This window comes from Piliocolobus tephrosceles, chromosome 15, assembly GCF_002776525.5.
Source record: "Piliocolobus tephrosceles isolate RC106 chromosome 15, ASM277652v3, whole genome shotgun sequence".
In the NCBI taxonomy this organism is placed as follows: Eukaryota; Metazoa; Chordata; class Mammalia; order Primates; family Cercopithecidae; genus Piliocolobus; species Piliocolobus tephrosceles.
Window position 1 is genome coordinate 100,957,126 of NC_045448.1, and position 25,184 is coordinate 100,982,309.

Here is a 25,184-nt window from a genome sequence, read left to right on the forward strand (position 1 = left end):
CCAATTTATTGTAGTTACAGTTGTTTTCAATATTTTGGTCTTTTAATTCACACAGTAGAGATAAAATTGTTTTACACACCAAAATTATATTATTAGAGTAGTCTGAATGTGACTCTGCATTACTAATATCACTGAGATTTTTGCTTCCATGTTTTACATTATTAATTAGTAGTCTTTTATTTCAGGTTAAATAATTTCCATTGGTAAATCTTGTAAGGCAAGCCAAATAGTGATGAACACCTTTAGCTTTCGTTTGCCTGAGAAACTTATTTTTCCATTATTATTAAATATGGAAATATGTCCATTATTATTAAAGGACAGCTATGAGAAATAAAGTACTCTTGGTTGGCAATTTTTACCTTCAGCATTTTGAATATATTATCTCACTCTCTCCTGGTTTATGGAGTTTCTGATGAAAAATCTGCTGACAGCCATATTGGAACCCCCTTGTATGTGATATGTATTTTTAATGTTTGGCTGCTTTCAGATTTTTTTTTTTTTTTTTGGCCTTTGGTTTTTGCAGGTTTGGTTGTGATGCATCTTGGTGAACTCCCTTTTGGTTTTAATCTGATTGAAGAGGTCAAGCTTCCTGTATGTAGAGATTGTTCTCTTTCCACAGATATTGGAAATGTTTAGCCATTATTTTCTTAAACATGCTTTGTGGGCCTTTTTCTCTCTTTTCTCCTTCAGGAATTGAATGATGCAAAAGTTAGTGCTCTTGATAGTGCCCATACTTTCCAAAAACCTTCTTCATTTTTTTTTTTTTCTTATTGCCCCTTTGGATAATTTCAAATGTTCTCTCTTCAAGCTCCCTGATTTTTTCTTTTACTTCATCAAGTTTGCTTTCTTAAGCATCCTTTTAATTTGTTTTTTTGTTCTTTTATTTTAATCTTTGTATCTAGAATTTTTTTTATTTTTTTTTTGTCAAACTTCTCATTATGTTAATGAAATGTTTTCAAGTTTTATTTAATTTTCTAGCCATCATTTATGACAATTATCTGACCTTCTTAGGATTATTTTGAATTATTTGTCAGTAATTTCACTGATTTTCATTTTTTCGGGTTCTATTATTGGAGATTTACTAGGTTCTTTTTTTATGGTGTTACGTCTCCCTGATGTTTTGTAATCCTTGTGTCCTCTCATTGGTGTCTGAATATTTAAGAAAATGGCCACCTCTACCAGCCTTTGCAGATGTTCTTGGTAGAGATGGATCTTCACTATTTAGACTAGCCTGGGATTCCAGATAGGTCAGTTGGTAGCCATCCTGGACAAAGAGACTTTGCTGCCAGGTTCTCTAGTTGAGCAGGGCCACTGTCTTGCTCTGAGGTGGAGTGGAACTGCTAGCAGTGATCCACAGACCAGTAAGACCACTGGCTGGACTCCACAGTCAGGCAAAGCTACCGATTTGTCTTCACCACATCCTCTGATTAGGCAGGACTGCAAGTTGTCTTCCCTGTCTGGGTGGTCCTGTCAATTGAAATCTTTAGATGGACACAGCTGCATTCTGGGCTCTAGGGCTGAGTGAAGTCTCTGGTGTTGCTGTCCAGCTTCTCTGGATGACAGGGCCAGAGGCTATGCGGCACAGATATGCCTGGACAGAGGCTTGCCTCCTAGCCTCAGAAACGTTTGTACAGAGGACCAAGGCTTTGCAAGGTTGTTACTTGGCTTCTGAGGGTTGGACAGGGTCAGATGTTCTGTTCTACGGATAGTAAATTGTCACTTGCCTGTTCTCCTGGGAAAGGTATATGTGGAGTACCAAGGTTTTGTGGGGTCCACACTTGGCAACTTATCTCTACAGTATTGTGACAAATATTTTTTCTGTAATTGACTCTGTAAATATTTATTAATTGGATTCTTAAATTGGACACTGGTTTTTTTTGTGCATTTAACATTTATACTGGCAAAAATACATAAGCATTAAATGCACTAAATTTGAAAGAATTACATATTTGAAAAGTTCTGTCTACATAATTTCTGACATGAATATGCTTCAAAATCAGAAAAAATCATAAAAAGAAAGAGAAAAAGATAAGTTTGTCAATAAATTAGTTATAGCTTGTATCACTTAATAAACTAGTAGATCAAGATGTATCTGAGGTTATCCAGTAAAGGAACAACAAAATCTACACAGAGATAAGGAAATCTTTTTGTCTAGCTCTTCTTATAAACACTGCACTACGATGTTCCGAACTTTGTAGGAAGTACTTCTGAAGATAAGGTAAGAATAATGACAGTATAATTACAATGCATAAATTCTTTGTTGCAGTTACGTTTATTTGCTGTGACATTACTTTGATTCAGCTATAAAGTTTATTATAAATGTGGCTTTCAATTTTATAGCAAATAAAGTTATGTTTTATACATTTCAATTACCAATAGATGAATTTAGAAATTGTTTTATTGGCAAAATTTTAGTATGTATGTCAGATTTCTTAATTACTTTGCAGTTAGTTTTGAAAATGACATTATAAACAACACACTGTATAGAAGAGAATCCTCTTCTCCATACTTGTTATTTTTTTTGTAATTTGTTAGAGCATAATAAATTACTCTAAATTATTCACAGTGCAAACAGTAATCCATTGATAAATCCACTGTCATTTTATTTACACCTTTGTTGTCAAGTTTATAAATAATAAAGTTTAACTTAGGAAGTGTTCTAGGGCTGCATATAGTAAAAGCTGGTAGCTTTTCAGAGTTCTTCTCATCAGCTAGTAGAGAATTCCCACATGCATATAAATTAATTAAACCAAATATTTCTATTTCATAACAACTGAAATAACGAGCTCAATTAAACAAACAGATAATTTACCATAATTTAGAAGCATGTCTATTTATTTTATTTATTCATGTGTCTTTCTGTCAATATTATTCAGGTATTACATATTACAGAACATAGCAAATCAAGTAACTATTGCATTAGGTTTCATGGTATGGCTTAAGATGAAAGGTCATCCATTAAATGAGTTGTATGTATATTTATGAGGATCAAGACAACTTCATTACTCTTTAAACCATTTACTTATCAACCATGTATATATCAACTAAATATGAGGAAGGAGAAAGCTATGCAAATGTATGCAACATATTCTTAGCATTGGTTTCAATGGTCATGTAAGAAATGTATGAAAGGGAGGGGTGATTATTAATATTGCTTTTTATACATATGTATAGTGTATATTTCAACTTATTGAAATCAAACATTGCTTTTATAATTTGAGGGGCTGAATGGTATTTGTCAAGCATAGTCTTTTAGTAGTAGTTAAGAATGTAAAACTGTGTGACACTATACCAATTTCCACAGAGAAGACCTGAGAGGTTCAGATATATTTAGTAAGACAGTTATTTTTCTGGATTTCGGCAATAGAGCAGTAGTTATGCCATTTCAATGTATTTAATTCCCATCCACATGTGATATGAGTGAGTGCTAATAACATAAAAGGGAGAGATAGAGATGTTAAAACTATGGATTGCAAAAGAAGTGTATACATTATACACCATGATATAAAGCCTTTAAGACCTAAGTTTATCCTATGGCAGAATTCATTTTTGTACCATGTGGTAAGGCAACATGAAAGTCAGCAACTTGGTGTACTGACATTGCAGCAAAACATGATTTTAATGAGCTCACTCAGAGGACACATTGAGGAAAAAGTGACATTTCGTTGAAGAATAATATTAAACACAACTTTCTTTGCTCTTTCATTTATCAGGGTACGAGCTAGAAACTGCATGACTGGTTAAGACTGTGTCATTGTCCTTTAACCCAGGGGCATATGGCTCATTTGCACAGACATTTATTTTGGGACTTTCTCAGTTCAATTGCTTAACATCTGAGTACTAAGTACCTACATATTACTATTCTAGAGAAGAAAACACTGATCTTTAATCAAATTAAGGAAATGTAAATCACACATTTTGATGAAAAATTAATCATTGGAAAGAAAGGTAGATACTATTGCATTAGTAATAGGTCATATACAATTATTTTCCTATCTGTGTTAAACTCTTACTTGGGGGAAAACAATTAACTTGTCTTGTTTTTTCTAATTTCCTCTGTCCAAAGACTTTCAATAATAATAATAATACATTATTAATTTGAACTTTCATTAAGGTTTTCTTCTAATTTATTTAAAGCTCCTGTTCTCACTAGGTTCTGAGATTCACCCAATCTAGAAACCCTGGAAGTTACCTTTCTCCCCTGTCTCTCTCTCATCTTTCATACTGAGTCTCTATTAAAATAAAGAATTCTTCCTGTTTCTGATATGTCCGTTGCTCCTTGCTACCTTCAGATATTTCTCAGTTACTTCCTAATGGCTTTATAGTTTATTTTCTCAGCTCCACTCTTGCCTCCTTTAAACCTTTTTTCATCTGTTTCCCTTGTGGTCACAGGACTTAGACTTTTTCAAATCAAGCAAAAACAAACATACTTTTAGGCTGGTTACAGTGGCTTACACCTATAATACCAGCACTCTGAGAGGCCATGATGGGAAGATTACAAGAGCCTGGGAGTTCAAGATCAGCTTTGGCAACAGAAGGACACACCACTTCTGCAAAAATTTTAAAAATTAGCAAGTCACAGTAGCTTATGCCTGTAGTCCCAGGTAATTGGGAGGCTCAGCTAGGAGGATCTGCTTGAGCCTGAGAAGGCAAGGATGTGGTGAGTCATGATCAAGGCACTGAACTCCTGCCTGGATGAAAGAGCAAGAGCGAGACCCCTGTCTAGAAAACAAACAAACAAAAATCTCACATTTGCTTAAAAACATTTAATAACTCTCAAATATTTATGGATTGATCTTGAAATGCAAACTATTTAAAGGCTGACATTTACAGTCTGTATTTGTTTTCAGTTGTTGTGTAACAACTTACCACTAACTCAGTGACTTAAAACAACAACACTTCTGGAGGTCAGAGATCTGGTGTGTCATAGCTGGCTTCTCTGCCCAGGGAATCACAGGGCTGAAATTGAGGTGTCAGCACAACTGAGTTAATACTTAAAGGATCTGGGGGGTAAAAAAAAAACAAACTTAGTGTGTCTGGAACTGGTTCCTTCCGGGTTTGTGGTGTCGCTGACTTCAACAATGAAGCCTCAGACCTTCCCAGTGGATGTCACCGCTCTTAAAGGTCGCACAGACCCAAAAAGTGAGCAGCAGCAAGATTTTTTGTGAAGAGTGAAAGAACAAACCATTCACAGTGTGAAAGACCGCCCAACCGGTTGCAGCTGCTGGCTGGGGGTGGCCAGCTTTTATTCCCTTATTTGCCCCACCCATTTCCTGTTGATTGATCCATTTTACAGAGTGCTGGTTGGTCCACTTTACAGAGTGCTGATTCGTCCATTTTACAAAACTCCAGCTAGCTACAGAGTGCTGATTCATGTGTTTTTACAGAGTACTGATTGGTGCATTGTACAAACCTCTTGTAAGACAGAAAATTTCTCCAAGTCCCCATTAGACCCAGGAAGTGCAGCTGGCTTCCCCTCTCACTAGTTCCAATCTCATTTTTGTTTTTGGCAATGACAACAAAAAAAAATCAGTATTTTGTGATTGTACAACTGAGACAATCACTTGGTAAGCTTCTAGAAACTACCTGCATTCCTTGATACTGGGACACTCCAATGGCATGGATCTTTAATTATAATTCACTAACATCTTCATTTTCCAACATCTAGGTCTAGATTTAATGTGCTCAACTGATTTATTTTGAACTATCTGAAAAATATTCTTATTTAAAATTCAAGTGATTGGGATCACATAATAACACCTTTAAAACCCTTCAAACAGTACTGAGAACAGTACTTAACTGCATAACATGGAGAAGGGTTATATACATCAAAGGTCTGAAATTGTAAAGGACATCTCAAAATTCTGCCTACACCCACATACTTCTTTCATAATTTGGCCTCAAATGGCATTTAAATTCAACATCAGCTACTCACACCCCTAATTCAGTATGTTTCCTGGATCTGCAGCCTTGACATAATCTGGGAACGTGTTAGAGATGCAATTCCCAAGCTCAACCAGACCTACTGCATGAGAAACTTTGGGGTAAGAATCAAAAGTTGGTATTTTGAAACAAAGTGTCACGTGATTTTGGTACACCTTATGCTTTTGGAACTACTTTCCGATAGTCATACTTGTTGAATGTTAACATGCTCAATAACCATGTGGAAAATTATTAAACACAGATTTTTCTGCCTCACCAGAGTCTGATTCAGCAAGCCTGGGATGGGTCCAGAGAATGTGCATTTCTAACAAACTCTCTGGCGATGCTGCTGCTGCTCGTCCATAAACTTGACTCCATAGTCAAGGAGAACTCTTCTGAGAACCAGTAGACACTTCGTAGTGTCTTTGACTTTAAATATGCCATTGTCTTTGTCTCAGAATGCCATTTTACACCGTGTCTACCTATGAGATCTGACTTAGTCTGGAACACCCGCTCCCAAAACCATTTATTTTGTGAGGATTTCCCTAGAAAAGTGCATTAACCTCTCCTCCTGTTTCTTAAAAATTTTATATACATCCAGACTAGCATTCATGGGATTGTAATTATTTAAATTGCTCTATTTTCCACAAAACTCATGTGTTTTTCACCTTGGCTGGCATTACCTCAAACATATTCGGTCCTCAAAATATTTGTTGAATTAATATACGGAAGAATTAGTGCACACCAGATAGGCAAAAGGAAACTAATCTTCCATGTATTCCTAAAAAAACATTTTTTCTTGTATGTTATTTATATTGTCATGATATTTGAGAAATTAAATATATGATAATACACTATGGTTTATGCAGCTCAATAATAAACATAGCCAAATTTGTGGATTGCTGAATGCTTGACTGGTTAGATAACTTAAAAATTGTCATTAGTAATCTTATGGCATGTTTCAACAAGGGCTCAAACTTCTATTGTAATTTCATTAAAATAGGAGAGGCTAATGTTTGAATAACTAAAGTAGAATAGAGATTATGTTCTAGGGCAAGTTCTTAAGAATCATTACAAGTTAATTTGCAAAGAGAGCTACTAGGAAACTCCTGAATATTTTTCTCTTCTGATTTCCATAAAATAACCTGGTATTTGAGTTGAAGGTGGATAGGGCCTACAGCTTAAATTCATGGAAATTCATATCTATTCATGATTAATTTAAAATGCCTTGCCATTTCAGAAATGGTAACACCATCTTGAATTTTACGATTTCATTATGTGCAATGTCATTATAGTTATAAAACAAAACATTAGAATAAGCACAGGTTGTTGATAATATTATGTACTTGGGCCTTACAAGAACCACCAATGATGATTTTCAATACTTCTTTAGATTTACTTTTATGACACTCTATGTTTATAACATGATTCACATATTGCAGTAATGTATCTATTATTTTTAAACCTCTGAAAGGGATCAAATGCAAGGGGCAAAAATTACTAGGAGTAAAGAACAGGAAAGAGGAGGCGTGGGTATTAGTAATTTTTCATTTATTGATTGATTGGCTCATCACACATTTGAGCAGCTACTTTCTGCCAAATACTGGGCACGTAAAGATGATTAACACATAGAGTTTGAGAGGTCCTAGTCTATGTAAAATTAATTTGTCAGTTAGGCATTATCTTGTAAGAAACCACAGTATAAATTAGTGGCTTTATGCGGCAGCCATTCATTAATTTTATTATTAATAATTTCTCACAAGTCCTTGGGTCAGCTGGGCAGTTTACGATCTCCCCTATATTCTCCCATGCTTCCAAGGTTGGCTGTATGTCACATGGTGAATCTGAGGGCCAAAGTGTGAGACAAGAGTTCCTCACTTATGATGGGAGAAGTGAAGATCAGGGCCATCAATGTAGTCAGCCTATCACATTAACAAAAGAGTAGTGGTCGTGGGGTGCTGAGTGGTTTCCCACACAAAAGCTAACTATGTGGATATATGCATGGGGGCAAAATTGAGCACTTGAGTTTTAGATAACTTCATGTGGCTAAATTGTAGAAGGTACATCGAAGGGTATCAGGTGGATGGAGAGAGACTGGAAAACTACTTTATGAGGCTGGAGTCTGTGTTCTGTAGCCTGTAATAGACAATGAAGAGGACCATGAGATGTGTACTTTAGAATGCTAGATAGGTCAGGGTATAGGTTTTGCAGGGTGGAATCTAGATGCATGAAGATGTTTACAGGGCAATTAAGAGAGTTCTGACAGGAGATAACAAGTGCCTGAATGGAGCTAGTGGCTATGAGCAAGAGCAGTGACAAAGTCGGAGAGACATTTAAGAACTCATTGCAGACCTTACATCAACTTCAAAGTCTTTCTAGCCCCAAAGAAAATTTATTGTTGCTGAGTAGTGAGCAAGTAGTAGAAATACTAAATAAAAACCTACTTCAAGTGCTTCTATCTTGAAGAGAACAAAAATTTTCACATGGTACATGGTTGTACTAACCATGTAAATTCCTTCTGTAAATAGTGTGTTAACATTTGCCCTCCACGCATATGCTGGATACTCTTTGCTTTGGACAACGTGATAATACACCCAAGTCACCTTGTCCTGGCTTTCTGCCTCTGTCATGGTTCCTCCACATACTTCTCTAGAGCAGTTCTCCCGAGACATGTTTTTCAAATACAAACCAATCAATCCAGAGCCCACACCACAATCACATTTTATACTGAGTGTACACACTCTTGGTCACTATCCACCTGCTCCAATCATCCAGGGCAGGTGCCAGATAACTAGGAATAGTCCCAGCACCCCAGAGCCTGCTGAAATTACTTCAACTAGCCAATCCTAAACCTGCTTACTCTGTCTCACCTTTCCCTTCATGTGGAAACCACAATACAGACTTTTGTCCACAGTTCTCCCTCTGCCCTCTGCCCCATGGCCCAGCCTAGCACTTTCCTACGTGGCCCCCTGTGGCATGGTGTGTCACCTCCTCTTGGGAACTGTGAGTAATAAACTGTTTTCAATGGCAATAAGTTGCTGATCTGTTGGCCTTACTGTACCTCAAAATTTATATTAATACACTTATTTTAAAACATTTGAATAAAATACAATTTAGAAGAAAGGGTATTTTTCTGATTTTTTTGTAACTCTTGCTTTTTATTTTTAAAATGAGAGCAATGTGATTTCATTGAACAGCTTAACGGTAATAGAAAACACAGAACTGGAAAAAGAGGTGAAACAGTTAACACAGGGTACAAAATCTTAAAGGAAGTCAGAAAAAGTCAGAGGAACAAATTAACCTTAGGCAAGAGAAGAGACTTCTCTTATAAATCAAGAGAATTTTGAAAACAGACTGGACAAGTTTATTGAGTAAATTTAGGACTGCAGACCTCTATTTACGTGAAGTAGGAAGCAAAGATGTCTAGTGAGTGTGAGAAGTGCCTGGGGAATCTTGGAAGCATTGCAGTGGTGAACAGGGACAGAAAGGGAGCAGGCAAATTCATGGATGCTTGAGAGCACTGAGGGCCCAGTGAAGGGCTGGTAGGATTAATGCAAGTTTGATGGACCACAAAATTTCTGTGGGCCTAAAGCTCTTTGAAAACTCTAAGGTTGATCTAAATCATCACTGCTTGGCTGCTCTCTGTCTCAGTGAATCTGTTTCTGTCTCAGTGATTAATTGGGTAGGCATTACTGGGTCCATAATAGAGTTACTCAAGAGACAATGTACCTGTGTGAAGTTTCATTTTACCAATGGCAGGGCTTCCTAGTTGAGCATATCGGTATCGATTTTCAGAGCCCATACACCCATTTTAAATTGAAAATGGTATGGTATGCATTTCTGAGATGTAGCAAATTGTAAAAATAAATAACAGAAGATATTGGCACAGATTAATCAAACAGAAGCTGGGATACAGTCACCCAAAACCTTTCTCCCTTAGCTCCTACTTCCCTGCAGAACCCAGTCTCTTGGTTGCCTTTATTTTTTTTTCAATAACTTTTTATGGCTTTCTTGTCTGATCATTCTCCCTCAAGCTTCCCAGTACCTCACCGGTCTTTAAGATCTCTGCACAGTGTCAGCTCTTCCATGATCACTTCTCTGTCTTGTTTACCTGGAAGTATATCTTTCCTCTGGGCAGTCATGTGGTTTTGCTTCCAGATTTCCAGATTTTAATTAGTTAAGGAGAACTCTCTTATAGCAGATATATATATATACACACACATATATGTTTTTCGTGAAATATATATATTCATGAAAAACGTATTCTAATTTATATAATATGTAAATATATATATTCATGAAATATACATATATATTCATGAAAAACGTGTGTGTCTGTGTGTGTATACACCAATTTGGGGGCTGGTATGTATATATTTCCAGCCCCTTAGCTGGCATACAAGATTTGAGGAAAAGGACTGGGGAGTTTTTAGTCATGTGAAGTCACCAATGTTTCCGGAAAGTACTTTCAGAGTTTCTGTTTTTTGTCATGTTTCATCACATTTAGAGAACAGGACCTCATACACTGCATGTGCCTGGTTTATTTTGGACCATATGGTTGTATTCCATAACAACAATCACACAGTGCTCTCATATTTTACCCAGTGCTATTATGATTACACTCAGGTGGCTCAGTTCAGTTTCCCTTATGAGTGAGGTTTACACTCAAGTTTTAAACTTTTTGTTTAATTAATTTTATTGAAGTGTGATTTAAATACTGTATAAGTTTATGTACCATATCTATTTAAATTGTGTGATTTCTGTGATTGATCTTACCAGAAGTACATGCCCATGAAGATATGACCACAATCAATATAAAGAATCTATCACCTCTAAAAATGTTCTTTCTTTTGCAAGTGTGTATGACTCCCTCAATCTCAAGTCCAGGAAACCACAGATCGTTTTGTCACTATAAATTAGTTTGTACTTTCTGGAATTATACACAGATTAAATTGTATTGTGTGTACTTGTTTCTGTCTTGCTTCTTTTACTCACATACTTTTGAAATTGATATGTATTACTATGTGTAACTGTTTTCCTCCGCTATGTATTTCTAACAAGTATTCTATTCCATACATATAACTCAGCTCATTCATTCATTTGTTCGTAAGACTTAGCATTGTTTCCAGGTTTTGACTATGGTGAATAATGTAGGTTGAACATCTTTACACAAGTATTTATGTGGATATATATTTGTATACTTATATTTCTCTTAAATACCTAGGAGTAGAATGGTTGAATTATATAGTAGGTGTATATTTAAATTTCTCAAACATTTGCCAAGAGTTGTCAAAGTGATCATGCCATTTTACATTTATACTAGCATCATATGAATATTTCACTTATCCCATGCCCTCATCAAAACTGTGTACTTTTGGTCTTTTAAAATGTTAGCTATTTTGTGACTATTTAGAGATATTTCTTTGAAGTTGTAATTTGCATTTCCCTGATTCCTAATGCTGTTTTCATGTGTTAAATGGACATTCGTGTATCTTCTTTTGTGAGATCTTTCTCTCATTTTATTATAGGTTGTTTTTAATCTTCTATTATTGAGTTATAAGGACTATTTACATATACTGGATAAAAGTTTGTTGTTTGAAATTTGTCATTGCAAATATTTTATCCCATTTCATAGCTTGCCTTTCCTCTTTTATATGCTGTCTTTTAAGAGTAAAAAAAAAATTGATTTCAACAAAATTAAGCATATTCTTTTTAATTCCTAATTTTTATGTACTAAGAAATCTTTTCACACTGAGTTAATAAAGATTTCTGATTTCTCTTCTATTAAAAGTTTTATTATTTTACATTTAGATCTCTGCTTAATAGTTTTGAGTTGATATTTATATGTTTTGTGAGACAGGAGTCAAAATTTACTTTTTCTATATGTATATTTAGTTGTTCCAACACAATTTGTTAAAAAGACTTTCCTTTTACCACTGAATTTCCTCAAAACCTTGGTCAAAAGTTAATTGGCCACATATGAGAGTTTCTTTTTCTTAAATCCCTCTTTTGTTTCATTAATCTATATGCCTATTTTAATATGCAAATCACACCCTCTTAATTGCACTAACCTTATACAAGTCTTGAAATCAGATCATTTTTAACTCTTCCAAATTTATTTTAATAATTTATTATGGATCATTAACATTATCATAAAACTTTTTAGAATACCTTTGTTAATTTCTATAAAATGATTAGTGGTATTCTGAAAGTGATAGCTTTGAATCCATAGGTGAATTCTGGAACAAATAGTATCTTAATAATCAGTCTGTCAATCAAAGGTTCATTACCCTATTAATGTATGGCTTCTTTACTTTCTCTCAGTAATGTTACATAGTTTTGATAATAATATCTTGCACATATTCTGTTAATTTATTCTAGAGTGTTTTAAGCTTTTTCAGAGAATTATACATGAAAATGCTTTTTAAGTTTAAAATGATAGTTGTCAGTATATAAAAATACAACTGAATTTATTTAACTTTTATTATGCCTTATTTCTAATTTTTACTTCTTGGTTCTAGAGTCTGAACAAAACTTTCCATGTAAATAATCCTGTCATGTGCAAATAGAAATAGCTTTATTATTTCCTTTCTCATCTTTACATTTTTAATTTCTTTTTCCTGTTTTATTGCACCAAGATGTTAATAAAATATCATACACGAATGGCGAGGGTACACATCACAAAATAAAGTATACGTGTTGTATATAAATATAAACCATTCCATATATGATATAAAATGTATAAATATATATGCTATAAAATATCAAACATGTCAGGCCTCTGAGCCCAAGCTAAGCCATCATATCCCCAGTGACTTGCACATTTACATCCAGATGGCCTGAAGCAACTGAAGATCCACACAAGTACAAATAGCTTAACCAATGACTTTCCACCATTGTGATTTGTTTCTGCCACACCCTAACAGATCCAGGTACTTTGCAATTTCCCCCACCCTTAAGAAGGTTCTTTATAATCTCTCCCACCCTTAAGAAGTTTCTTTGTAATTCTCCCCACCCTTGAGAATATACTTTGTGAGATCCACCCCCTGCTCCCAAAACATTGCTCTTAACTCCACCGCCTATCTCAAAACCTGTAAGAACTCATGATAATCCCATCACCTTTGCTGACTCCTTTTTCGGACTCAGCCCGCCTGCACCCAGGTGAAATAAACAGCTATGTTGCTCACACAAAGCCTGTTTGGTGATCTCTTCACAGGGACAAGTGAAACAAAATACACGTGTTGGAAGTGCACACCTTTATCTGGTTCCCAGACTTAGGGGAAACATTTCAATATTTCACCATTAAGCAGATTAGTTGTACACTTTTCTTAGCGAGTTTTTTAAATCATCAGTTGTTGTCATACATGTTATATGCTTTTTCTACATCTATTTACATGATAATATAGTTGTTCTTCATTCATCTTAATTTGATTATTTTAAGGTTAAACTGCAATAAATTATGCCCCAAAGACAGCACTTTGAAACAACAAACATTTATCTCACATTTTTTGTGGGTCAGGAGGCCAGGTCCAACTTAGATAGAAGGCTTTGGTGCAAGGTATCTTATGAGGATTCAGGCAAACTGCTGCTTGGGGCTACAATCTTCTCTAAAAATGCAACTGGAGAAAGATCTTCTTCTAAGCTTACTCATGTGGGCCTCCATTCCCCATGGGCTATTGAGCTGAAGGCCTCAGATTCTTACTGGCTATTGTTGCTACAAAAACTGCCTCATGACAGGACAGTTGGCTTCTTTAAGAGTGAGTAGTTTAAGATAGAAAGAGAGAGAGAGAGGGAGAGAGAGACAGAGAGAGGGAGAGAGAGACAGAGAGACAGAAGGAGAAAAAAACAGCAAGACAAAAGCTGCAGTAAAGATGTACTTTCTGGTAACAGAACATCGGAAGTTAGAAGTGAGTCACTAAACCCAGCCAACATTCAATGTGAAATATTACAAGACCATGAATACCAGGATGCAGGGACTAGTAGGAGCCATCATAGAGCCTGCCTACAACACTTGGATTCCTGAGTTAAACTCTTTTTGGTTATGATATAATTGGTTAAGTAACTTTGCATCTCATTTTATATGGAATATTAGTCTCTAATTCTCTTGTTTTGTAAAATATCAGATTTTGATGTAACATTTATGCATGCTTAAAATGAATTGGGGGTTGTGGGCCCCTCTTCTATTTTCGGAAAGAGTTTGTGTAAGTTTGGTGTTAATTTCCCCTTAACCGTTTCATAAAATTTGCCAAGAAAACATAATGTAGAGAAAACCTAGACTTTTCTTGAAGGGTAGGTTTTTGATATTTAAAAAATTAATAAATATGGTGCTATTCGTATTTTCTACTGTCGATTTCGGCAATTTATGTCTGAAGGAATTTACCTATTTCATCTAAAATGTCACATTTATTGTCCATAAAATTATTATTCTCTCAATACCTGTAGACAATATGGTGATGGCGTCTTTTTCATTTCCAATGACAATTTTTGTAACTTTGTCTTGCTGATTCAAGTTAAAGTTTTATCATGTTTATTCATCTTTTCAAATAACTGGACTTTGGCTTCTTTTCTGTTCTCTATTAGTATTCATTTTGCATGTTACTGATTTCTATTTTGATCTTTATTCTGTTCTGTCTTCTACTTATTTTAAATTTAATTTACTATTTTCATCTCCAGTTTCTTAAACTGAAAGTAGTTTAGTTCATTAATTCTAGACTTTTCTTGTTTTCAAATATATGCATCAAAACCTTTACATTTCCTCCATTGGATTTCTATGGGTGAATCTCATTAATTTTGAAAGGTTTTGATTTTATTTTCATTTACTTCAATATATTATCTAATATTTCATGTCATTTTCTTCTTTGATAGACAAATTATTTTGAGCCTTGCTTTTTAATTTTCATATATTCAGAGTTCTTCTTTTTTTTTTTGGTTGAGACGGAGTCTCGCTCTGTCACCCAGGCTGGAGTGCTGGAGTGCAATGGCGCAATCTCAGCTCACTGCAAGCCCCACCTCCCAGGTTCACCCTATTCTCTTGCCTCAGCTTCCTAAGTAGCTGGGACTACAGGCTCCCGCCACCACGCCTGGCTAATTTTTTGTATTTTTAGTAGTGATGGGGTTTCACTGTGTTAGCCAGGATGGTCTTGGTCTCCTGACCTCATGATCCACGTGCCTTAGCCTCCCAAAGTGCTGGGATTACAGGCATGAGCCACCGCCCCTGGCCTCCTATTCAGAGTTTTTCTAAATAATTTGAATCAATTTCTAATTTAACTTCACTGTATACAGAGGACATATTCTATATAATCTCAAAATTTTTAAATTTGTTGAGTGTTTTAAATGATTTAACATACATGTCTGTCTTTTTGAACATACGGTGAGTTCTTGCAATAAATTTCATATTTTGCAGTTACGTATAATGTTCTACAAATATCAGTTAGGTCAAGATAGGAAATAGTGTCCAGGTTCCCTATGTATTCATTGATATTTTTGTCTCGATGTGCAATCATTTGGAGTAGTTACTATCTACTGCTATGATCATAAAATCCTGCTAATTTTTGTGTGATGTGTTTTGAGACACTCTTAAGTGCATACATATTTATGATTGTTATATTTTCTTTATGAATTGGCCCTTTTATTAAATATATTCATTTTCTGTAATGTGCTTTGTCTCAAGTGGATTTTATCTGACAATATATTCATTCTAGCCTTGTTATACTATTTACATACTATCTTTTTTCATCCATGGATTTCCAACATAGCTACTTATTTATATTTAAAGTGCATCTTTTATAGATAACATTAACTGTTAGGCCTTGTTTTTTATACTCATTCTAAAAGCATCTGCCTTTTAATAGAGTACTTAATCCACTAACATTTAATGTAAATATTGATGTGTTTCTAGTGGTTCTATTTAGAGCTTTCATTTTATCATTTGTTTATCTGTTAGCCACTCTTTTTTTGTTTCTTTTTTTTCTTTTTCTACCTTCTTTTGGAGTGAATCAAAACATTGTTTAGAATTTTATTTCATTTTATCTATTCTCTTTTTAGCTACATGTCTTCACATTATTTACTTATAGAATTCTCTAGGTATTATAGAAAATTATCTTCAACTCTTCACATTTTATTTAGAATATATATGACATCACTTCTTTAAAATGTAGGGAAAAATGAGAACATATATTTTGATTTACTTCTATCAGCTCACCATTCTTCATGCTAATGTTCTTATGTTACATATAATAAATATCTTGACATTGTTAGATTGTTTTAAACAAGTCATGTGTAATTTAAAGGAATTAATAAAAATATTATGTTTGTGTTACATTTATAATTTCATTCAGTTCTAAAGATTTGAATTTTCCACTGGTATCATTTTCTTTAATCCTGAAAACTTCTGTTAGTTTATTTTGTGCAGATGGTGTCCTGACCATCAATTCTCATAATTTTATTTTATCTGAAAATTTTTTATTTCACCTTCATTCTGAAAGAATAATTTCACTGGCTATTGTGGGTATTATCTGGGTTGGTGATTTTCTTTTTCTTTCAGCATTTTAAAAATGTCTTTATGCCATCTTTGTCTTCCATAGTTTCTGACGAAAAGTCTGCCATCTTTAGAATTACCATTGCATTTTAAGTGAGTGTCATTTTTCTTTGGCAGCTTTCCAGATTCTCTCTTTATCTTTCATTTTCACTAGCTTGACTATACTGTGAGGTTTGCTAAGCTTCTTCAATCTGTATGCTGTACTATTTATAGGCCCCACACAGATCTCTAAATAATTAATAAAATTGAGAACGGAGTAAAATAAAATGTGCAGCTAAAGATTTGGGGAAAGGTGAATCCTCTATAAAATGTCCTCTCTCATAGCTGTGATTATTTCATCTTTTCTGGCTTTCCCCAATCCTACCGCTCCTAACCGCCCCCCTTACAAGAACACACATATAGACACACTGCAAGGACACCCACATGCTCCAACGGTCAGGTGCAATCCAGTCTTTAGCCAAGAGAGTTTTCAGGAGTTCGCAACTGGCACTGGTAGTTTCAGCAACCAGCAATCATTGCTTCTGCTTATCACTAACTCTGTGCCAGCTCCAGCACATTTGGGTCCGTAGATGACAAATGCTACTTAAATCCAGAAGGTGAATAAAACCCGTAGGCAGGCTTTCATGCAAATTAGATTTACTTCTAAGATCATGAACTTTGTTAAGCATTTATGTAAGAAGTGTGCAGTAAACACTTTTAAGACTTAATATTATGTTCATGGAAATGCAGTCAGTTGCTATAAGGTACTGAGAATTCATCAAAAGAAGGTAGTGACACTTCAAAATCAATACACATAATGGGGTCTTCCTTCCAACCAAAATTAAATGCAGGAATGGTTCGTATGTTTACCGAGATTATACAGTCTTGGCTTTTTGAGGTGACAGCAGATGGTCCGATAAGAAGTGGCAGGACTAAGTGCAGGCAACCAGCATCTCATCTCAGGCTCTTTTAACCATGAAATCTATGAATTTATGCTTAACTGAGCGACAAGGAAAAAAAAAAAAAACATGAACAGTCTTAGGGCAAGTCAGGGTGACTGGCTGTGCCTTGTATTTCTCAAGAGTAATTAAATCTTAAGCTTTTTATCTATCTTACATTCTAAAAAAGAGTGTGCTTTTCTACTTTTCTTAAAATGTCACTCATCAAAAAATGTCACTTACACATGCTTGTACTGTTTCATTTAGTTTTAGATACTTTGTGACTTGGCTTAGTTCATTTTTATTTCTTATTTCCAAGCTCCATCCAGATCCTTAGCCAAATAAGCATCAGTTGTGACTCTATTTTCCAAATTCTATCATTCTTTAAATATCACTTGGGATGATTTCCAGTAGTTCGTTGATTTTCATGTTTTTCTCCTTTGTTTTTCACTGAGAATAGTGGTAGTGTATGTCTACATAGTTTTTAGTTTCAAGTATATATTGGGTAATTTAAACACAAAATTTGAGATCAGATAATGGTATATCCAGGGAAAGAAAGAGATATATAGAGTATTTACATAGCACATTCTTTTTAAAGAACTGAAAGACCATATTAAAGAAATGTTCAAATTTTACCTGTCAGTTTAGTAAATATTATCAATTCTTAAAGATACTGGAAAAATAAAATATATTTAAACTCATGCTTACCTTTCCAAATGAACTCAAATTGTTTTTAAAAAGCAATTAATGTTCTGTTCTCAAAAGAAATTGTTCCCGTCTTTGAAAATCATTTAATTCATGCCAACCCATTAGAAACACTCAATGCACTTTATTATTATGAGATTTGTTATTTTATTAGCATAATTTAAACTAGGTTTATTGTTATTTCTATTGCAGTGTCAGACTAAATTTGGGAAGATATTGTGCTACCCTTGAAAGTTATACACACAGGTTTTATGGCAGAGTGCTGAAAATACAGCTTTTGGATCTAGAATGTTAAAGACGAATTATTAATTTTTCAGATATCGGTTTTAATAGGTAGAAGGAGTCAAAGCTAAAGCCGATACATTGATAAGGGGCTGTTTATCACTGGATTTGATGACCAAAAAAGAAAATCTGTTTTCTTTATGTGAGAAAATTATATATAATGAAGAACTGGAAATAAAGAGAAAGTCACCTGAATAAATGCTTTTCCTTTTATAAAATGTATTTAAAATAAATTAAGATACTCTTAGCCTTTGGATATGTCCAAATGCAAAAGCAATCTAACTTCAAAAGTGTCTGAAATGACCTTATATTACTTACATTTAAGTCACTGGAAGTGACAGTGACTTTCAGGGATAAGTCAAAAGCATGATTAATTGCATCTTGATTCTAGTCAACAATAAGCAGCAGTGTTTTCCAGAAGACTTCAACCACCACCTACTTCATCTGAATGCTGCTCTCTTCAGAAACTCATTAGCAACTGAATAGCTGGAAACAGACTGATAAATCCTTTTAACGAAAGTAGTATTCTGGATCCAAGAAATTCTGAAACCAACTCTCCATATTTACATTTTTACAACAGGTAGATGAATTTATAAACTGCATCTGCCAGTAGTTCCAGCAAAATTACATATAATGAGGAATTGTTCATTTAGATGGATAGAGAGATAGTAAGAGTGAGAAAAAAGATAATGAATTACAGTGAACGCTTAATTAATAATCTATCTGATCTGCCTCACTCTCTCCATTCCCACTGCCAATGTTCTCTTACAGGCATTCAGACGTTGCTTCAGAAATGAAACCAGCACTCCTAACTGATGACCTGTTCCCATGGCCTCCTCCCTAGTCCAGCCTGCATTTCCAGATTAATCTTTATAAAACCAAATTAAAAGTAATGAAAACAACAATAACAACAATAATGCCTTTCCATTTTCTATAGAAAAAAAAAATCTAAAATCATTAGCCTGACATTTATAGCCCTGGCTACACTTCTTGACTGAGTTATTTCCCATTCCTTCCTTTCATCTCTATGATCTACCCAAAGTAACAGAGTCATGTTTTCCAAAACCACTTCTGTTTCCAGTTCAAATACATTCCCTGCTGACTTGCAATTCTTATGCCTGATCTTTGTAGGACCAAGTCTAAACTGAGTCAGGAAACAAACAAAAACAAAACAAAATACAAATCTTTCTCTCTGAAACCCCTTTAGAACTTCACCTATACATTATATTCAGCACTTACCACATTTTAATTCGTGTCATGTTAATTTAGATGTTCAAGACCCAAATATAGTTTATCACATTGCCTACAGCATTTACTGTGGGGCTTTGTAGATGATAAACTTTCAAAAATAATTGGTGAATGAATAAAATGAACCAATTGCCCAATTTAAAGACTTTTTCCCCATTCTTCTTGTTAGTGAAAGTTGTTACTGATAATTTGAAGGACAGTGGTGAAACTGGCACTGAAGTCTACAAAAAGGTCAACCATTTTATGTAGTAGAGGTAAGTTTGGCAACATTGTTGTATGTGAAAATGACATGAATAGAAAACATGTCCAGTATACTTTAATATTTGGCTATGAGGCTTTTCAGGCACATTGTTGAAACTGCCAAATTGTTTGTTTTAGCTGCATGTGGTAAAATATAGATAAAGCAAAAATAAATTGAATTTTCAGTTATCAAGCAGAATCTGGGCCATGTAAAGGAGAAAATATTTGCTGGGTTCTAAAATCAAGCTCTCATCCCTATTTTCTTCTACAGGCAAAATTCTCTGGTCTCAGGAAAAATATCCAATCCAGGGTCTACTAGTAAAGCATGGTCACAGGGTAAAATTCTCAATGCTATGGCTTTAAAACCCTGTAATGAGACTTCCAAAAGATATATGTGCTTGCTCAGTATAACCTGTGAGATTCTTTTTTTTTTTTTTTTTTTTTTTGAGACGGAGTCTTGCTCTGTCGCCCAGGCTGGAGTGCAGTGGCACGATCTCGGCTCACTGCAAGCTCCGCCTCCCGGGCTCACGCCATTCTCCTGGCTCAGCCTCCTGAGTAGCTGGGACTACAGGCACCTGCCACTGCGCCCAGCTTATTTTTTGTCTTTTTAGTAGAGACGGGGTTTCACCGTGGTCTCGATCTCCTGACCTTGTGATCTGCCCGCCTCAGCCTCCCAAAGTGCTGGGATTACAGGCTTGAGCCACCGCGCCCGGCCAACCTGTGAGATTCTTAAGGATGTGCTTCTTAAACAGTCTCTACTAGATGAAAATTTCTCTCTGAATCTAAATGGCATGTTTTGTAGACCCTCTGAACAAGACAAAATGCTTCTAAGCATCTTAAGTACAGCACTTTAACACTTAGTCCAAGGTATTAAAAAGCCTATCTTAGAAAGAAACATGAGTGTGACTTTTGTGTATTGGAGTTGGTTGTGATTTGATACATAGGAAGGTGACACAGTTTTTAAAGGCATTTTTCCAGCTTGGATTGAAAGGGATAGAGTCAGTTCCAAATGAAGAGTGATTTCCAACTTTGAAGAAAGAAACTCAGTTGTAAACGTGGGATATTTCGTAAGAAAATAAAGGGATACCTCAAAGGGTGAATCCAAGAATCCTGAGAAAGGGTCCCAAGAGCCATGGGAACCATTCCAGAGACTGGGTCCTAGGCAAGGACATGACCACATGCTTCCGGACGAATTTAAGGACTGTTATGGATCACTGTGTGGTTTGGTATCTCCCATTTCTACTTTTAAAAGTATGAGTGTTTTTTACAGTTTTCCTCTTTGTTGCAACATTGTAAGTTCAGTGTATGGTCTCTGAATTCAGGAAGTATGACTGAGAGAAACCTTACCTGAGGAAATGATGCCAAAGAACTTTATTCCTGCCTGGATCTCATCTAACCGATGAGAACCTGAACTTCAGTTCTGAAGTAGTTGCCCTAAAGATGTATCTTGCATATGTAAGAAATCTAATTTGTAATCATGTAAAAGACTTGGGTAACTTAAACTTTGTCACAGATATTTTTCTACTCTTCTCCCTGGAATCTAGGCCAGCCTTTGTAACCTGGTTGAGAATAGATAACATTCAAGTTTACCAGGAATCATAGGGCTTTCAAGAACAGAAGACGTTCCATGTTAAAAGTAGGAAAGCCATGTACAGGTGGGCTGATTTGGTCAAAAATAATGTGGCAGGAATAACAATGAGAGACTTTCAAGGGTGGATCTTAAGAAAGGTTGCTTCCTCCATCCAGTTCTCCTGAAACCCTGAGGAAATCCAGCTGCCATTTAGAAAATATAACTACCCTAACACCAACACATTATGAGAAACTGAAGTCACAAGTAAAGGCCCTGGAGAATAAGATAATGTGTAGAGAAAGAGAAGCCAAAAAGCACCAAGATGTCAGACACATGACTGAATAAGCTGTGTTGAAAGTAGATGCACTGGTCCCAGCCAACCTAGCTGATACCAAACTGCCCTGTTAAACCCTTCCCATTTTTTTTTTTTTTAATTCACAAAACCCTGAATGAAATAAAACTACATTTTAAATCACTAAGTTCTGTGCTAGCTTGTTATACGCCATTAGACATAAAAAAACAGAATTGTATTCATGAGAGCAAGGAGGTTCATACACTCCCCCAGAGTATACATTACAGTGTTTTGCAAATAAATACACACTTGAAATCGCATTTGAGATGAATAAATAAATCAGCCAATAAAACTTTTTCTTCACTATTTGTTGCTAAAAATCTGTCTCAATTGTGTTCTCATTACACTTTAACTTAAATATTACATACAAATTGTAAATTTATCTGGATGTTTCAATAATTTATAATATAGTCTCTAAAATTTAGCCTGAGGTTGTTTTGAATATATATTCATTATAATATAAATTTATTTACTTTTATCTGCTTCTTTTGCTTGTACTGCATGGTGTATATGTGATTTGTATTTATTTGAAAGACAAATGTTGAAAAAAGGGTTAATTAATTATAGGTAAATTGGGTACGATTTGAAATTTTGATTTGTTTTTAGCAGTTCTATTTATTTGAAAGGATTGATATTTTATAAATTGTATTATCTTTTAAAATTTTTCCCAATAACAAAGATAAAATTTCCTTAAATGCTAGAATAAATATCATTCTATCTTATAATTGACATACTGGTCAACTGAATTTGTTTCTAAATTTATGATACATTATATGAACATAATCATTGTATATTTTAAATGTATTTTACTTTATTTAAGATTCAGAAGATGCATGTGCAGGTTTGTTTCATGAGCAAATTGCATATCATTGGTGTACAAATGATTCTTCCCCAAAGTAGTGAGCATAGTACATAAAATTAGCCTTCCAACCCATATTTCCCTCCCAAACTTCACTCTCAAGCAGTCCCCAGTGACTATCATTCCCATCTTTGTGTTCATGTGTGTTCAACGTTTAATGCTCACTTATAAGTGAGAGCATGCAGTATTTGGTAATCTATTTCTACATTAGTTCACTTAGGATAATGACCTACATTGGCATCCATGTTGCTGCAAAGGACATGATTTCTTTCTTTTTTATGGCTGCATAGTGTTTCATGGTACCACACTTTTTTCACAGTATTTCACATAGTATTTCATATGTACCACATTTTTTTATCTAGTCCAACATTCTTGGGCATCTTGGTTGATTCTATGTCATTGCTATTGTGAATAGCATTGCAATAAACTTACAAGCGCATGTAGAACCTTTTTTGGTAGAACAATTTATTTTCCCTTCAGTATATGCCCAATACTGTGATCACTGGGTCGAGTGATAGTTCTAAGTTCTTTGAGAAATCTCCAAAATGCTTTCCACAGTAGCTAAACTAATTTATCTTTCCTCCAGTACTATATAAGCTTTCCCATTTCTCTGCCGTCTCACCAACATTTGTTATTCTTTCACATTTTATTAATAGCCATTCTAACTAATGTGAGATGGTATCTCCTGGTTTTAAGTTGCATTTCTCTGATGATTAGTGGTATTTAGCATTTCTTCATATACTTGTTGGCCACATGTATGTTTTCTTTTGAAAAGTGTCTGTTCATGTTCTTCGCCCATTCTTTAACGGGGTTATTTAGTCTTTGGTTGCTGCTTTAAGTTCCTTATGGAATCCAGATATTATAACCTCCCTGAATGCATACTTTGCAGACATTTTCTCCCATTTTGCAGGCTGTCTGTTTACACTATTGATAGTTTCTCTTGTGCAGAAGCTCTATAGTTTAGTTAAATACCACTCATCAATTTTGGTTAACAAAATCAACAAATTGGCAATTGGACGAGTTGCAATTGCTTTTCAGAACTTATCACAAATCTTTTGTCAAGGCCAATTTTCAGAACAGTATTTCCTAGGTTTTCTCGTATGGATTATATTGTTTCAGGTCTTACATTTTAAAGTCTTTAATCCATGCTGAGTTGATTTTTGTGTATGGTGAAAAGAAGGGCTCCAGTTTCAATTTTCTGCATATGGCTAGCCAGTTATCCCAGCACCATTTATTGAATAGGCAATCCTCTCTCCATTGTTTGTTATTGACAACTTTGTCAAAGATCAGGTGGTTGTAGGTGTGTGGCTTTATTTCTGCATTCTCTGTTCTGTTCCACTGGTCTATGTATCTGTTTTTGTACTAACACTATGCTATTTTGATTACTGTAGACTAAAGATTTATCATGGTGGTTTCCTGTGGGGGTGTGGTTGAGCAAAGTGTTTTGAACTGCATTTGGGCATGCTTGATACCTGCTCCTGCTCCTTTTGATCTGGATAATCCAGAGGGCATTTTCACTGTTTGAAACTGGGTACTATGATGCCTCCAGCTTTATTCTTTTGCTTAGGATTGCTTTGGTGATTCTGGCTCTTTTTTGGTTCAATATGTATTTGAAAATGTTTTTTCTCTTTCTGTTAAGAATGCCATTGGTAGTTTGGTAGGAATAGCATTGAATCTGTAAATTGCTTTTGAGAATATGGCCATTTTAAGTATATTAATTCTCCCTATCAATGAGAATAGAAGTTTTTTCCATTTGTTTGTGTCATCTCCAATTTCTCTCAGCAGTCTTGTAATTCTCATTGTACAGATCTTTCACCTCCTTGTATTTCTTATTCTTTTGGGGGCTCTTGGAAGTGGGATTTCATTCTTCATTTGGCTCTGTGCTTGGATCTTATTGTTGTATAGAAACGCTACTGATTTTTGTACATTGATTTTGTATCCAGAAACTTTACTGAAGTCATTTTAATCCAGTCCAGAAGTCTCCTGGAGGAGTCTATGGGATTTTCTAGGTACACACTTATATAATCAGCAAAGAGAGATATTTTCACTTCCTCCTTTCCTATTTGGATGCCTTTTATTTCTTTGCCCAATTTCTCTGACTAGGACTTTCAGTATTATATTGAATAGGAGTGGTGATAATGGGCATCCTTATCTTGTTCTAGTTCTTAAAGGGAATGCTTCCAGCTTTTGCTCATTGAGCATAATGTTGGCTGTGGGTTGTCACACATGGCTCTTATTATTTTGAGCTATGTTACTTCCATGACTAATTTGTTAAAGGTTTTTAACATGAAGTGATGCTAAATTTTTTTCAAAGGTATTTCTGCCTCTATTTAGATAATTATGTGTCTTTTGTTGTTAATTCTGTTTATGTAGTTAACCTTATTTATTGATCTGTTTATGTTGAACCAACCTTGCATCCTAGGAATAAAGCCTAGTTGATCATGTTGAATTAACATGTTGTTGTGCTGCTAGATTCAGTTAGCTAGTTTTTTGTTGAAGGTTTTTGGATTTATGCTCATTAGGGATATTGGGCTGAAATTTTCCTATTTTGT